Raw genomic sequence first — 14,915 nt, forward strand, 5'->3', positions numbered from 1 at the left:
AATGTTCCCCTGACAAGAGAACCTCCCCCTTGCTCTCAGACACAGCTTTAATACATTTTGTGGCATCCAGGCCAGGGTGACACACATGGTGACGGAGAGGTTGTAGGGGCAGATAGGGGGTGTTGTCACGTGCGAGCAGGTGTGCATGCTGGCTTGTGTGTGAGAGTGCGCTTCCTAGGTGTGGCGCGCTGCAGACAGTCAAAGGGATTGTTCCCTTTCATTAAAAGTTAATCTCCGGCTGCAGCCTATTAGAAAGCAACTAACCGCGCTCTACTCACCCGACCCGGGTCTACTGGTGAGTCTCGCCTCTGCTCCCGGCCTGTGGCATTGGCCGTGAAGCTGACGTTCCGTCGACAGCGCTGCAGCCGATCAGTGAGCTCAGCGGCTCTGAGTGGGGCGTTGTGTCTACAAGACCTTTTAAGGAAGCCAGCAAAAAAATTGAAGAGAAGGGAAAGCACAAAAGGACCTGGTCTTGCTGAGCACTGGAAAGGGCAGCCGGCAGCCAGACGTCAAAGTAGAAAAGCAGCAAGTGAGAGGCTAGTCTCTGCCTACGGCCACACCACCCTGAACGTGCCCAATCTCATCTGATCTCAAAAGCTAAGCAGGGTTGGGCCTGGTTAGTACTTGGATGGGAGACCACCTGGGAATACCAGGTGCTGTAGGCTTTTGCTTTGCTTTTTCCTTCCTTCCACCAGCAGGGGGCACTCTCTTCTATGCCTTTTTTCCATTCCCTTTCACAAGTGCACACATTCATTCTCTTTTCTTTTTTTCATTTGCTTTCTCTCTTGCGCTATTTCATCTCTACAAAATACCAGCATCCTTCTGATCACCGTGGGCCTCCAGCATTGTTGCTTCTTTACTTTTAATACTAGGCTCCTTTTCACCAGGACCAGCGTCTCCCCCGTGGCTGGAGGCAACCACCGGTAACCCCAAGCAGAAGACCTTTGCAGGCAACACGACCCTCCCCCCTGAAGAGCAGCTCAAAGTCACTGGCAACCATCTCACCCTCTTCCTTCATTCACCCCTGGACGTCTCGCTCCGCCCCCAAGTTACGGGTCCAGCTTGCTCTTTCTGTCACATTACCGCGATGAAGGGTTTAGCCTGCAGGAGACCCTGCGCCGAGCCATTTTTGAAGACACCTGATGCGGCGGGTGAATCACTGCTAAACAAACCACACCTGTAGGGACGGCACAGCCTTTGCATGGACCCTTCGGAGCCCGCCCCGTCACGGCCAGATTGCTCGCCACCAAGCGATCCTGAGAAAGGCTGGCCGGGCGATGTATCGAGCAGCTTCTACTGGCCATACTACCTTGGATACGCCTGATCTCATCTGATCTCGGAAGCAAAGCAGGGCTGGGCTTGGACAGTACTTGGATGGGAGACCTCTTGGGAATACCGGGTGCTGTAGACCATTTTGATGATGTTTTTACCTACTGCCCAGCTCGGCTAGCATGGAACGGCGCCTTGTCGGACACCGACCCAAAGTAACTTAGATGATGGAAGCCCCAAGGCCTCTGAGCCAGTTGGCAGCTAAGTACGCTACCCCGCCGCCTTCACGCAGGCCTGACACCGAGCTCCTTGCCACGACTAGGAGTGCTTATTGACTCCGCAGCTCGCCGTGTGGAAATGATGGCGTTAAAAGCAACCGGGGCCGTGAAGGGGCCAGGCTTTCAGCAGGTGCCCAGGGAAGGTTTTGGATGCCGGTCGTCTAGCGAGGGCCAGCAGAAGTAACATGTTTCTCTGCAAAGAAGCTTGTGTAACCAAGCCAGCCGGCTGACAAAGAGCTAACCTCAGTGCAAGGAAGGCAAGGAAGGTGCGGAAGGAATTGGGGAGGGGGGGGTGATTCCTGCTAGGGCCCTGAAATCATAAAACAGGCAGGAGAGTCTGACGCATGGTGACGGAGAGGTTGTAGGGGCAGATAGGGGGTGTTGTCACGTGCGAGCACGTGTGCATGCTGGTTTGTGTGTGAGAGTGCGCTTCCTAGGTGTGGAGCGCTGCAGACAGTCAAAGGGATTGTTCCCTTTCATTAAAAGTTAATCCCCGGCTGCAGCCTATTAGAAAGCAACTAACCGCGCTCTACTCACCCTACCGGTGAGTCTCGCCTCTGCTCCCGGCCTGTGGCATTGGGCGTGAAGCTGACGTTCCGTCGACAGCGCTGCAGCCGATCAGTGAGCTCAGCGGCTCTGAGTGGGGCGTTGTGTCTACAAGACCTTTTAAGGAAGCCAGCAAAAAAATTGAAGAGAAGGGAAAGCACAAAAGGACCTGGTCTTGCTGAGCACTGGAAAGGGCAGCCGGCAGCCAGACGTCAAAGTAGAAAAGCAGCAAGTGAGAAGCTTGTCTCTGCCTACGGCCACACCACCCTGAACACGTCCGATCTCATCTGATCTTGGAAACTAAGCAGGGTCGGGCCTGGTTAGTACTTGGATTCGAGACTGTAAAATAATACGCTTCCTGTATTATTTTTTTCTACTGAGGACTTCTCAAAGTATCAATATCACGATATTCTTATAAAAAAATGTATCTATTTATTCTTGGATTGTTCATTAAAAAGAATCAGATTGCAGCAGGTACATACCATAATTAGTTATAAAGTAATTGTCCATTTGTCCATAATTAGCTTAATTGTTGAGATTCACCCATCTTTCCTTGGATCCTGGCTGGTAAATCATGTCTTTGTCCAGCATGTGTCCAGGCCTACATGTCATCTGCTTCTCAGCATGAAGATCCTGTGTCTTGTGGGGTGGGCACAGCAAGAGAGCCCCCCCTTTCTGTAACATGGGCTTTTATAGCCAGTCGTATGGACACCTGTTCTACATATGGTAGTGAACCAAAAATACACACACAAATAGCGCATGTCAACTAGACACGATGGCTGAGGCATAGAACTCAGAAAAATGATTATCGATTAACATTCCAAATGAATTTCCATAATTAACCATTTAACATTTCCCCCTTTTTTGAGAATAAAAGGACTTTAACTGAAATTTCTCAAAAGAAGATACATTCATCAATCATTTTTTCTTTCCTTCTTCCTTGGCAATATCATTAAATTTCCATAATAATAATAGAAATAATAGTATCAATATCGGATTATTGTTATATAATAATGTGAATTCATGTTTTGGTAAGCCGTGACTAATATTCATTTAATATGTATAATTATACTTCCCTATATCTAAATTGAAGCAATCGCGGGTTCAATCGTCATCATCTGATGTCATCGGGTAGTCGTCTCGTCTTCTTCTTGGTTCTTTTATAACACAGTCTTTAGATGAAAACTCCTTTGAAATAAATTACAGCATGTAGATATTGTACAGTCCATAATTGTGTTCATTATTGTTCAGTCCATAAACTGTACTCTTTATTAGAAAGATCATGTATGTCAGTTGATAAGAAAACAAAGTCCATGGATGAAATGTAGCTTTAATATCTGTGCAGTGTCACCTGGACTTACGTTGGATCGTCTTTGGAATCTTCCGTGTGTCCGCACTGGTCTCGTGTCACTTTTGGAACAGATGTGACGTCTTTGGTCAGTAAAGCAAGGGTTAACTTGACACTTTCCTGCTTTATATAGCACCATAACCAGTACTCAGTCCTTTATATACAGGACACATATGCCAGGTATTACCTGTTCACCAGCTTTCATTGAAGCGTTGCAGGTTATAAGAAACCACTGGAACGTGATGAAACTTGAACACAACACAGTACATATAGGATCATCGTCCTCTGCCGTCCTGGTGATCAGTGGTGTGAATTGTATTGTATGTAATGGACACAGTCTATTATAACACTTTATTAAGATAGAATTCATAATTGCGATGTCTTGATTGAAGTCTTCATTCCCTAATCTGATACCAAATCTGGCAGTTTTTCCTAACCTATAATATCACAGCGTACCATAGCAATCAGTAATATCCATCTAATTATTATCAAAATATTAAAATAAATTATGTTTGGAATAATAAACAATAATAGATAATAATTCATTATCAATCAAGTTCTCCATATGATAGAACATTTTTATGTCATAGGTGTAATTACCTTTTCCAACCCATAGGTGTCAGTGTATTTTGAAAAAACAAGTTTTTATATCTTTATTAAACCAATAATATCAAAGAATGTATACTCCTGAACCAAAATGAATAAATATATGAATGTATGAATGAATGAATGAATAAATGAATGAATGAATTGTTGTGTTTACTCAGAAAATGTAAACATTTTTTTCTTTAGCAATATATATTTAATGAAGCAATACTCTTGTATTAGACATTACTTTATTAAATATGAATGTGTTTTCTCAATTGAGATATTGAACTCAAATAAAATCAAATGAGAATTAAAAAATGAAAAAATAGAAAAATAAGAAGTATAAAGTAAGAATAAAATTTTAAAAATGAAAAATAAAATTAAGAGTAAAAAGAAGAATATAAATAAAAATAAGGCCTTTAAATTTTAATGACAAATGCAGAGTAATTATATTCTCCATAAAAAATACCCTTATATCTCCATTATCTGGATGATTTCATATTTGTCATAACCTTGTACCACCAAAAAATATTAAATTATGCAACTTTGCATGTAATACCCTTCTTAATTATACCATAGTACCTTATTATTATTTCTTCTTTATTAAAATGTGTGGAAAATAAGTATTGATCAAAAGTGATTATGTAATCAGGATCAAAAACACATTTTCTCCCTTAATACCAAAAATATTATTTTATAAAATTTATGTATATATCAGAACCAAATTAAAAATAATTATTCTTCTAGAAATATTGTGCATAAATTTCATATCGATGAGTAGCATAGATTTGACTAAAGAGAGGTGTGTACCTATTTAGGTAACCATTAAAAATAATATTATAGTTATTCAAGAATATTATCATGTGGAAAATTATTCTAAATATAAATTTGCTTTGTAAACCATTTTGATGTGTGGTTGCCCTTATCCACTATTAGTTAAATCAAGAAATAATAATTATTAAAGAAATATAGAAATATATACATGTAGATACAGTGCCTACAAGTAGTATTCAACCCCCTGCAGATTTAGCTGGTTTGATAAGATGCAAATAAGTTAGAGCCTTCAAACTGCAAACGAGAGTAGGTTTTATGAACAGAAGCATAAATCTTACAAACCAAAAAGTTATGTTGCTCAGTTGAATTTTATTAAATTTTAAACATAAAAGTGTGGGTCAATTATTATTCAACCTCTATGTTTAATATTTTGTGGAATAACCCTTGTTTGCAATTACAGCTAATAATCGTCTTTTATAAGACCTGATCAGGCCGGCACAGGTCTGTGGAGTTATCTTGGCCCACTCCTCCATGCAGATCTTCTCCAAGTTATCTAGGTTCTTTGGGTGTCTCATGTGGACTTTATTCTTGAGCTCCTTCCACAAGTTTTCAATTGGGTTAAGGTCAGGAGACTGACTAGGCGACTCTAACACCTTGACTTTTTCCCTCTTGAACCAGGCCTTGGTTTCCTTGGCTGTGTGCTTTGGGTCGTTGTCTTGTTGGAAGATGAAATTACGATCCATCTTAAGATCCTTGATGGAGGAGCGGAGGATCTTGGCCAAAATCTCCAGGTAGGCCGTGCTATCCATCTTCCCATGGATGCGGACCAGATGGCCAGGCCCCTTGGCATAGAAACAGCCCCACAGCATGATGCTGCCACCACCATGCTTGACTGTAGGGATGGTATTCTTGGGGTCGTATGCAGTGCCATCCAGTCTCCAAACGTCACGTGTGTGGTTGGCACCAAAGATCTCGATCTTGGTCTCATCAGACCATAGAACCTTGAACCAGTCTGTCTCAGAGTCCTCCAAGTGATCATGAGCAAACTGTAGACAAGCCTTGACATGACGCTTTGAAAGTAAAGGTACCTTACGGGCTCGTCTGGAACGGAGACCATTGCGGTGGAGTACGTTACTTATGGTATTGACTGAAACCAATGTCCCCACTGCCATGAGATCTTCCCGGAGCTCCTTCCTTGTTGTCCTTGGGTTAGCCTTGACTCTTCGGACAATCCTGGCCTCGGCACGGGAGGACACTTTCAAAGGCTGTCCAGGCCGTGGAAGGCTAACAGTAGTTCCATAAGCCTTCCACTTACGGATGATGCTCCCAACAGTGGAGACAGGTAGGCCCAACTGCTTGGAAAGGGTTTTGTACCCCTTGCCAGCCTTGTGACCCTCCACGATCTTGTCTCTGATGGCCTTGGAATGCTCTTTTGTCTTTCCCATGTTGACCATGTCTGAGTGCTGTTCACAAGTTTGGGGAGGGTCTTAAATAGTCAGAAAAGGCTGGCAAATAGATCTTTAATCCACACATGTGAAGCTCATTATTCTTGGTGCCTGAACTACTTCTTAATACTTTAGGGGGAACAAACAGAATTCTTGTGGTTTGAGGGGTTGAATAATAAATGACACTCTGAATTAACTTTTAACGTTTTAAAAAAACAAAAAAACAAAAAAAAAGTTGCTGCAGTGCATTTCCCACTTCCAGGCTGATCTACAGTACAAATGTCACAATGCCAAGTTAATTCCGCATGTGTCAACCACCTAAATCTGCAGGGGGTTGAATACTACTTGTAGGCACTTTAATACCTAATTATGTATTATAATTTCCTCAGAATTAAATATATTTTTGTACCTTCACATAAAGAAACATTTTTTTTTTCAAACATACAAACATACGAGGCCTCTGTCATATCAATCACACTTAGCAGCTGCTGATTTACTCATCTGTCACCTTCACTCTGACATTCACAGATCTGTTCAACTCAAACATTCCACATATGAAGTTTTAGATATATATATATATTTAACCCAAAATTGTTGTATCCCAATTTATTAATGCGCATTGCCATATCAATTGAATATCTTTATATTTATATACTGGATTTTGGCTGTTGGAGCTGAAAAGAGGACATCGGTAAACCAGGGGAGGAGTCCTGAGGAGATAATTTGCATATTCCCACTGCATTTTGGGGTAAGTGAAGAGTCTCCGCGAGCTCAAAGAACACTGGATTTTGGCTGTTGGAGCTGAAAAGAGGACATCGGTAAACCAGGGGAGGAGTCCTGAGGAGATAATTTGCATATTCCCACTGCATTTTGGGGTAAGTGAAGAGTCTCCGCGAGCTCAAAGAACACTGGATTTTGGCTGTTGGAGCTGAAAAGAGGACATCGGTAAAGCTTTTTTTTTACCTTTTTTCACTGTTTTCAGAACATTAACAATAAGAACATGGAAGAGTCCAGGAGCTATTTGGTGAGCTGCATATCCTGCTACATGTTCACAGACTTGCCAGTGGAAAAGCCAAACTTCACATGCCAGAAATGCAAGCTTGTGTCCCTGTTGGAGGAAAAGTTGCGAAATCTAGAAGAGAGGTTAACTACCTTGAAAATCATTAAGGAAGGTGAAGAGTTCTTAGACAGAGCAGAATTATCTCTTCATGATTCAGAAGGAGAAGAAATTCGAACTGCACCTGACGAAACAGAGGAATGGAAGCATGTGACCCACAGAAGCAGGAGGATCGAGAGGCAGTCAGCACAGATACTGCTCAGGAACCAGTACCAGGCTCTCACGCAGGAGAACCATGAAAAAATACAGCAAAATAAGACTTTGCCAGCAATGAATAACCTTGTAAGCCCTCAGAATCCTCCTGGATGGAAAAAGAAGAATGTTGTGAAGAAAAAAAGGAGAGTGGTGGTCATGGGGGATTCCCTGTTAAGAGGAACAGAGGCCGCTATCTGCAGACCAGACATAACCTCAAGAGAAATGTGCTGTCTTCCAGGAGCAAAAATTAAAGATGTGTCTGACAGGATATCAAGATTCTTCAGACCTACAGATCACTACCCATTCCTGCTACTACATGTGGGGACAAATGACACGGCAAGAAAGGACCTGTAAACCATCTGCAGTGACTTTGAAGACTTAGGCAAGAAAGTGAAAGAATTGGGAGCGCAGGTGGTCTTCTCATCCATCCTCCCAGTGGATGGCCATGGAACAATGAGGTGGAATAAGATTCTACAGGTGAACAACTGGCTACGTCGATGGTGCCGTCAACAAGGATTTGGATTTCTGGATCACGGAATGAATTACCTATACGATGGACTACTTGCTAGAGATGGGGTGCACCTTACGAAGACTGGAAAACATGTATTTGGAAGTCGCCTTGCTACACTCATCAGAAGAGCTTTAAACTAGAACAATGTGGGAAGGGAAGCAAAAGGCCAGAAAAAGCCATACAGCTGACAAATACTATTGAGATCTCTGCTACTGGAAGTGGAAAGGAAGAACAAAGACAAAACAATTTAAATAATAAAAATATGGGAGGAAGAGAAACCAATCACAAACTAAAATGTTTTTATACAAATGCACAAAGCATGAGCAACAAACAAGGAGAATTGGAACTAGATGAAGGAATTGAGGGTAAACTGATTAAATTTGCTGATGACACAAAGCTAGGAGGGATAGCTAATACTAGAGAAGAGAGAGAGAGGATTCAAAAAGACCTAAATAAACTGGAGCAGTGGGCAGCAACCAACAGAATGGTTTTTAACAGGGAAAAATGCAAAGTACTACATCTGGGCAATAAAAAATGAAAAAAGCATATACAGAATGGGAGGAATAGAGCTAAGCAACAGTACATGTGAAAAAGACTTAGGTATACTAATAGATCATAGACTGAACATGAGTCAACAGTGTGATGCAGCAGCAAAAAAGGCAAATACAATTCTGGGATGTATTAACAGAAGCATACAGTCTAGATCACGTGAAGTCATTATCGGTCTTTACTCCTCTTTGGTCAGACCTCATCTGGAATAATGTGTACAGATTTGGGCACCACATTTTAAAAAAGACATAGACAAACTGGAGCAAGTTCAGAGAAGAGCGACCAGAATGGTGACTGGTCTGCAAACCATGTCCTATGAGGAACGGTTGCAGGATTTGGGAATGTTTAGCTTGCAGAAAAGAAGACTGAGAGGAGACTTAATAGCTGTCTACAAATATGTCAAGGGCTGTCACATTGTAGAAGGATCATCTTTATTCTCATTTGCACAAGGAAAGACTAGAAGCAATGGGATGAAACTAAATGGGAGGAGACACAGATTAGATATTAGAAAAAGCTTTTTGACAGTTAGGGTGATTAATGAGTGGAACAGGCTGCCACGAAAGGTGGTGAGTTCCCCTTCAATGGACGTCTTCAAACAGAGGCTGGACAGACATCTGTCTGAGATGATCTAGTGAATCCTGCTTTGAGCAGGGGGTTGGACCAGATGACCAGGAGGTCCCTTCCAACTCTACCATTCTATGATTCTATGATTCTATTTCTTTGAATATTCCCCAAGTACATATTATATAATATGAGAGTAAGTCACTGGAATTTCAGACACTTGAAAAAACTCTTGTCTTAGATTCTTTTTTCACTGGCTGCCCGGTCTTAAGTTACATCAGTTGAAAATAGAATGAATGGGATCCTATACTATTAGCTCAAAGTTCAAAGGCCACAGCTGTCACACGTCATGCTGTAAAGATACTTTAATTTGCACCAACACTTCATGCACAGAAAATATTAGCAACACAAAAGAATTAATAAGTATTACATATATATTATAGTTCAACTAGATATATTGTTATTATTTTAAAATGTTATACACATAAAATCATGCAATTTTTTCACTTCCTGTGTGAATAAAGAAATAAATCCATTTTAGAGTTCTTTGATCAAATCCTGCTTTGGAATGAAAACTCTAAGGAAATATAAGAAAATAAAATTAAATATCAAATTCATACAGAAACAGAATTATTTAAATATCTTATACATATATTGGTTGGTTCTAATGTAATTCAAAATATTGCTACTTAAATTTATATATATGAAGTTCTAATTTATTAATTAATATATATATATATATTTTATAAACGTATATATAAATACAATTATACGCAATCTCTACTTAGACAAGTGTATATATATATATATATATATATATATATATATGAACTATTAGAAACTATGTAACTACAATTTTACTGTATAAGATTATAAATAAATATTGAGACATTGTATTACATTTTGATACAACATTATAATTACAGTTTTTCCTTAGCCACTCCCTAAACCAAATCTTTGGGAATGTTTAGCTTGCAAAAAAGAAGACTGAGAGGAGACTTAATAGCTGTCTACAAATATGTCAAGGGCTGTCACATTGTAGAAGGATCATCTTTATTCTCATTTGCACAAGGAAAGACTAGAAGCAATGGGATGAAACTAAATGGGAGGAGACACAGATTAGATATTAGAAAAAACTTTTTGACAGTGAGGGTGATCAATGAGTGGAACAGGCTGCCACGAGAGGTGGTGAGTTCCCCTTCAATGGACGTCTTCAAACAGAGGCTGGACAGACATCTGTTTGAGATGATTTAGTGAATCCTGCTTGGAGCAGGGGGTTGGACCAGATGACCAAGGAGGTCCCTTCCAACTCTACATTCTATGATTCTGTCTCTCTCAAATATCTCCAGGAACGCCCAATTTAGGAAACACATTTTTCTATCCTTCATAACCTCAGAGAACTGCCTGTTCTTCTGTCCACATTCCATGACGTCACTGTGAGTTGGTCGTCTCACCTGTCTCTGTCCATCAGTTTCAGCCATTTTCCTTTTTAGAGAATCACAGTTCTGACTGAGAATTAACTCATTCTGTGGAGAGATGGATCTTTGCACTGGCTGATATGGCTTATAACATATATGAAATCTTCTTCGTATTTGATAGAGTTCACTATGGGGATGACTCAGTCTAGGAGAGTTTGATATTGGCTTTTGGTAAGATTTTACCTTTCCTGGTTTTATAAATTTAGCTTGATTTATTTTCTTTTCACGATTCTCATGTTTTCTAACAAAATCCAGCATCTGCGCACATTCAAATAATGAATTTTTTTGTGATGCCATAACTTGGGAAACTGAATTTAGGAATTTGAATTTTTGTACAAAAGTTGTTATCATATGTTGTACTTTTCCATTTTTGATGAGAGCTTTGTACAGCCGCTCAAATATGGACATGAATGTATATGTACATTCCTTCCTACCAATCCTTAGTTTCTGCAGATCTTCTATTTTGGGAAAATCCTTTGTGACACAATAAATCAAATATCTTAATCTGTCCGAATCATTTTCCCATCCATTAGGAGAGTCATTTTCACAGGGCATTAAATGTAAACGTCTGGACAATGTCACAGGAATCCATATTTTAAATAATTGATTCCTCTCCTCATTGGATAAATCAAACTTATCAGAGAAGCTCTCAAATGTCTCTGAATTTCTACAGGCATGGATTTTGACATCATATTTTGGCATGATTTTGTATAATTTCAGCAAATTTTTCCTCATTTTAAATTGGAGTTGAGCCTGGGTAATTCCAGAATTCTCTGATATTTTTAGTGGCTCTTGTACGTCCGTTCCTCCTACGTCACTCAAGTCTCCTCCCACATCACCTAGTATGTCGGTTTCTCGTATGTCAGTCATGTCTCCTCCCATGTCAGGTTTCTGTATGTCCGTCTCTTGGTCAGACCCAAGGTCACCTTCAGTTACAGACACGTGTCTTACTTCTTGTTCATTTTCCACATTACAGTCAGAATCAGTATCACCGTCTGACACTTCTACACTATTTTCCTGCTTAGAAATCTCTAACACAAGACTATGGAAAAAATCTACCAAATGTAGAATATTTCTCAATTTCTGTTTGTCTCTATTTACTAATTTAGAAGTTAACTGTAAATTCTGCAATTCACATTCTTTGTATAAACTGAGCCACAAAACTTCTATGTCATCTCCTACATTAACTTTGAAATTAATATTACTTTGTTTAGCAAAAGAAGAAATTATATCCATATTTTGCTTACCTTAAGATTCCTTGGCTTCTCTTTATCAGCACGTCCTGTCTTCAGTTTGTCTGATTCTTTTCCTGTGTTATTCTGTTCCTTGTTAGTACCTATTTTTCCTGTCTTTCCTCAGTCTGTAGGTCCTTTCTGCTTCTCGTGACAAACTAGTGAATTTACTGACACGTGAACAACAGCTGTTCAGCTCGTCAGGACTCCCCCCTTGTTCACGGAAGAAATTCACTTACTTAATTTAAAAAACAAAAAAACAGGACTGGCTGGCTCACCATTGTAAAATAATACTCTTCCTGTATTATTTTTTTCTACTGAGGACTTCTCAAAGTATCAATATCACGATATTCTTATAAAAAAGTGTATCTATTTTTTCTTGGATTGTCCATTAAAAAGAATCAGATTGCAGCAGGTACATACAATAATTAGTTATAAAGTAATTGTCCATTTGTCCATAATTAGCTTAATTGTTGAGATTCACCCATCTTTCCTTGGATCCTGGCTGGTAAATCATGTCTTTGTCCAGCATGTGTCCAGACCTACATGTCATCTGCTTCTCAGCATGAAGATTCTGTGTCTTGTGGGGTGGGCAGAGCAAGAGAGCCCCCCCTTTCTGTACCATGGCCTTTTATAGCCAGTCGTATGGACACCTGTTCTACATATGGTAGTGAACCAAAAATACACACACAAATAGCGCATGTCAACTAGACACGATGGCTGAGGCATAGAACTCAGAAAAATGATTATCGATTAACATTCCAAATGAATTTCCATAATTAACCATTTAACAGAGACCGCCTGGGAATACCAGGTGCTGTAGGCTTTTGCTTTTTCCTTCCTTCCACCAGCAGGGGGCACTCTCTTCTATGCCTTTTTTCCATTCCCTTTCACAAGTGCACACATTCATTCTCTTTTCTTTTTTTCATTTGCTTTCTCTCTTGCGCTATTTCATCTCTGCAAAATACCAGCATCCTTCTGATCACCGTGGGCCTCCAGCATTGTTGCTTATTTACTTTTAATACTAGGCTCCTTTTCAGCAGGACCAGCATCTCCCGGGTGGCTGGAGGCAACCACTGGTAACCCCAAGCAGAAGACCTTTGCAGGCAACACGACCCTCCCCCCTGAAGAGCAGCTCAAAGTCACTGGCAACCATCTCACCCTCTTCCTTCATTCACCCCTGGACGTCTCGCTCCGCCCCCAAGTTACGGGTCCAGCTTGCTCTTTCTGTCACATTTCCGCGATGAAGGGTTTAGCCTGCAGGAGACCCTGCGCCGAGCCATTTTTGAAGACACCTGATGCGGCGGGTGAATCACTGCTAAACAAACCACACCTGTAGGGACGGCACAGCCTTTGCATGGACCCTTTGGAGCCCGCCCCGTCACCACCAGATTGCTCACCATCAAGCGATCCTAAGAAAGGCTGGCCGGGCGATGGATCAAGCAGCGTCTACTGGCCATACCACCTTGGATACGCCTGATCTCGTCTGATCTCGGAAGCAAAGCAGGGCTGAGCTCGGACATTACTTGAATGTGAGACCTCCTGGGAACACCGGGTGCTGTAGACCATTTTGATGACGTTTTTGCCCTACTGCCCAGCTCGGCTAGCATGGAACGGCGCCTTGCCGGACACCGACCTTAAGTAACTTAGATGGTGGAAGCCCCAAGGCCTCTGAGCCAGTTGGCAGCTAAGTACGCTACCCCGCCGCCCTTCTCGCAGGCCTGACACCGAGCTCCTTACCACGGCTAGGAGTGCTTATTGACTCCGCAGCTCGCCGTGTGGAAATGATGGCGTTAAAAGCACCCGGGGCCGTGAAGGGGCAGGCTTTCAGCAGGTGCCCAGGGAAGGTTTTGGATGCCGGCCGCCTTGCGAGGGCCAGCAGAAGTAACATGTTTCTCTGCAAAGAAGCTTGTGTAACCAAGCCAGATGGCTGACAAAGAGCTAACCTCAGTGCAAGGAAGGCAAGGAAGGTGCGGAAGGAATTGGGGAGGGGGGGGTGATTCCTGCTAGGGCCCTGAAATCATAAAACAGGCAGGAGAGTCTGACGCATGGTGACGTAGAGGTTGTAGGGGCAGATAGGGGGTGTTGTCACGTGCGAGCACGTGTGCATGCTGGCTTGTGTGTGAGAGTGCGCTTCCTAGGTGTGGCGCGCTGCAGACAGTCAAAGGGATTGTTCCCTTTCATTAAAAGTTAATCCCCGGCTGCAGGCTATTAGAAAGCAACTAACCGCGCTCTACTCACCCTACCCGGGTCTACCGGTGAGTCTCGCCTCTGCTCCCGGCCTGTGGCATTGGCTGTGAAGCTGACGTTCCGTCGACAGCGCTGCAGCCGATCAGTGAGCTCAGCGGCTCTGAGTGGGGCCTTCTGTCTACAAGACCTTTTAAGGAAGCCAGCAAAAAAATTGAAGAGAAGGGAAAGCACAAAAAGACCTGGTCTTGCTGAGCAATGGAAAGGGCAGCCGGCAGCCAGACTTCAAAGTAGAAAAGCAGCAAATGAGAGGCTTGTCTGTGCCTTCAAAGTAGAAAAGCAGCAAGTGAGAGGCTTGTCTGTGCCTTCAAAGTAGAAAAGCAGCAAGTGAGAGGCTTGTCTCTGCCTATGGCCACACCACCCTGAACACGCCCGATCTTGTCTGATCTCAGAAGCTAAGCAGAGTTGGGCCTGGTTAGTACTTGGATGGGAGACCACCTGGGAATACCAGGTGCTGTAGGCTTTTGCTTTTTCCTTCTTTCCACCAGCAGGGGGCACTCTCTTCTATGCTTTTTTTCCATTCCCTTTCACAAGTGCACACATTCATTCTCTTTTTTTTTTTTCATTTGCTTTCTCTCTTGCGCTATTTCATCTCTGCAAAATACCAGCATCCTTCTGATCACCGTGGGCCTCCAGCATTGTTGCTTATTTACTTTTAATACTAGGCTCCTTTTCACCAGGAACAGCGTCTCCCGGGTGGCTGGAGGCAACAACCGGTAACCCCAAGCAGAAGACCTTTGCAGGCAACACGACCCTCCCCCCTGAAGAGCAGCTCAA

General features: G+C 42.0%; 2 non-coding genes and 2 pseudogenes across 2 annotated transcripts; all 4 read left to right on the forward strand.

Annotated features, from left to right (window-relative positions):
- Positions 1–546: 546 nt before the first annotated feature.
- Positions 547–665, forward strand: LOC141266620 (5S ribosomal RNA). The gene has a single exon (XR_012320650.1). It is a non-coding gene; the product is annotated as a 5S ribosomal RNA (ribosomal RNA).
- A 626-nt stretch (positions 666–1,291) lies between these two features.
- On the forward strand, positions 1,292–1,411 carry LOC141267625 (5S ribosomal RNA; annotated as a pseudogene).
- Positions 1,412–13,338: 11,927 nt separating this feature from the next.
- On the forward strand, positions 13,339–13,458 carry LOC141269893 (5S ribosomal RNA; annotated as a pseudogene).
- Positions 13,459–14,482: 1,024 nt separating this feature from the next.
- On the forward strand, positions 14,483–14,601 carry LOC141266730 (5S ribosomal RNA). The gene has a single exon (XR_012320757.1). It is a non-coding gene; the product is annotated as a 5S ribosomal RNA (ribosomal RNA).
- The last annotated feature ends 314 nt before the right edge of the window (positions 14,602–14,915 follow it).

Source organism: Phyllobates terribilis, unplaced genomic scaffold (assembly GCF_046119375.1).
Source record: "Phyllobates terribilis strain yellow unplaced genomic scaffold, ASM4611937v1 Scaffold_4__5_contigs__length_816908805, whole genome shotgun sequence".
Classification (NCBI taxonomy): domain Eukaryota; kingdom Metazoa; phylum Chordata; class Amphibia; order Anura; family Dendrobatidae; genus Phyllobates; species Phyllobates terribilis.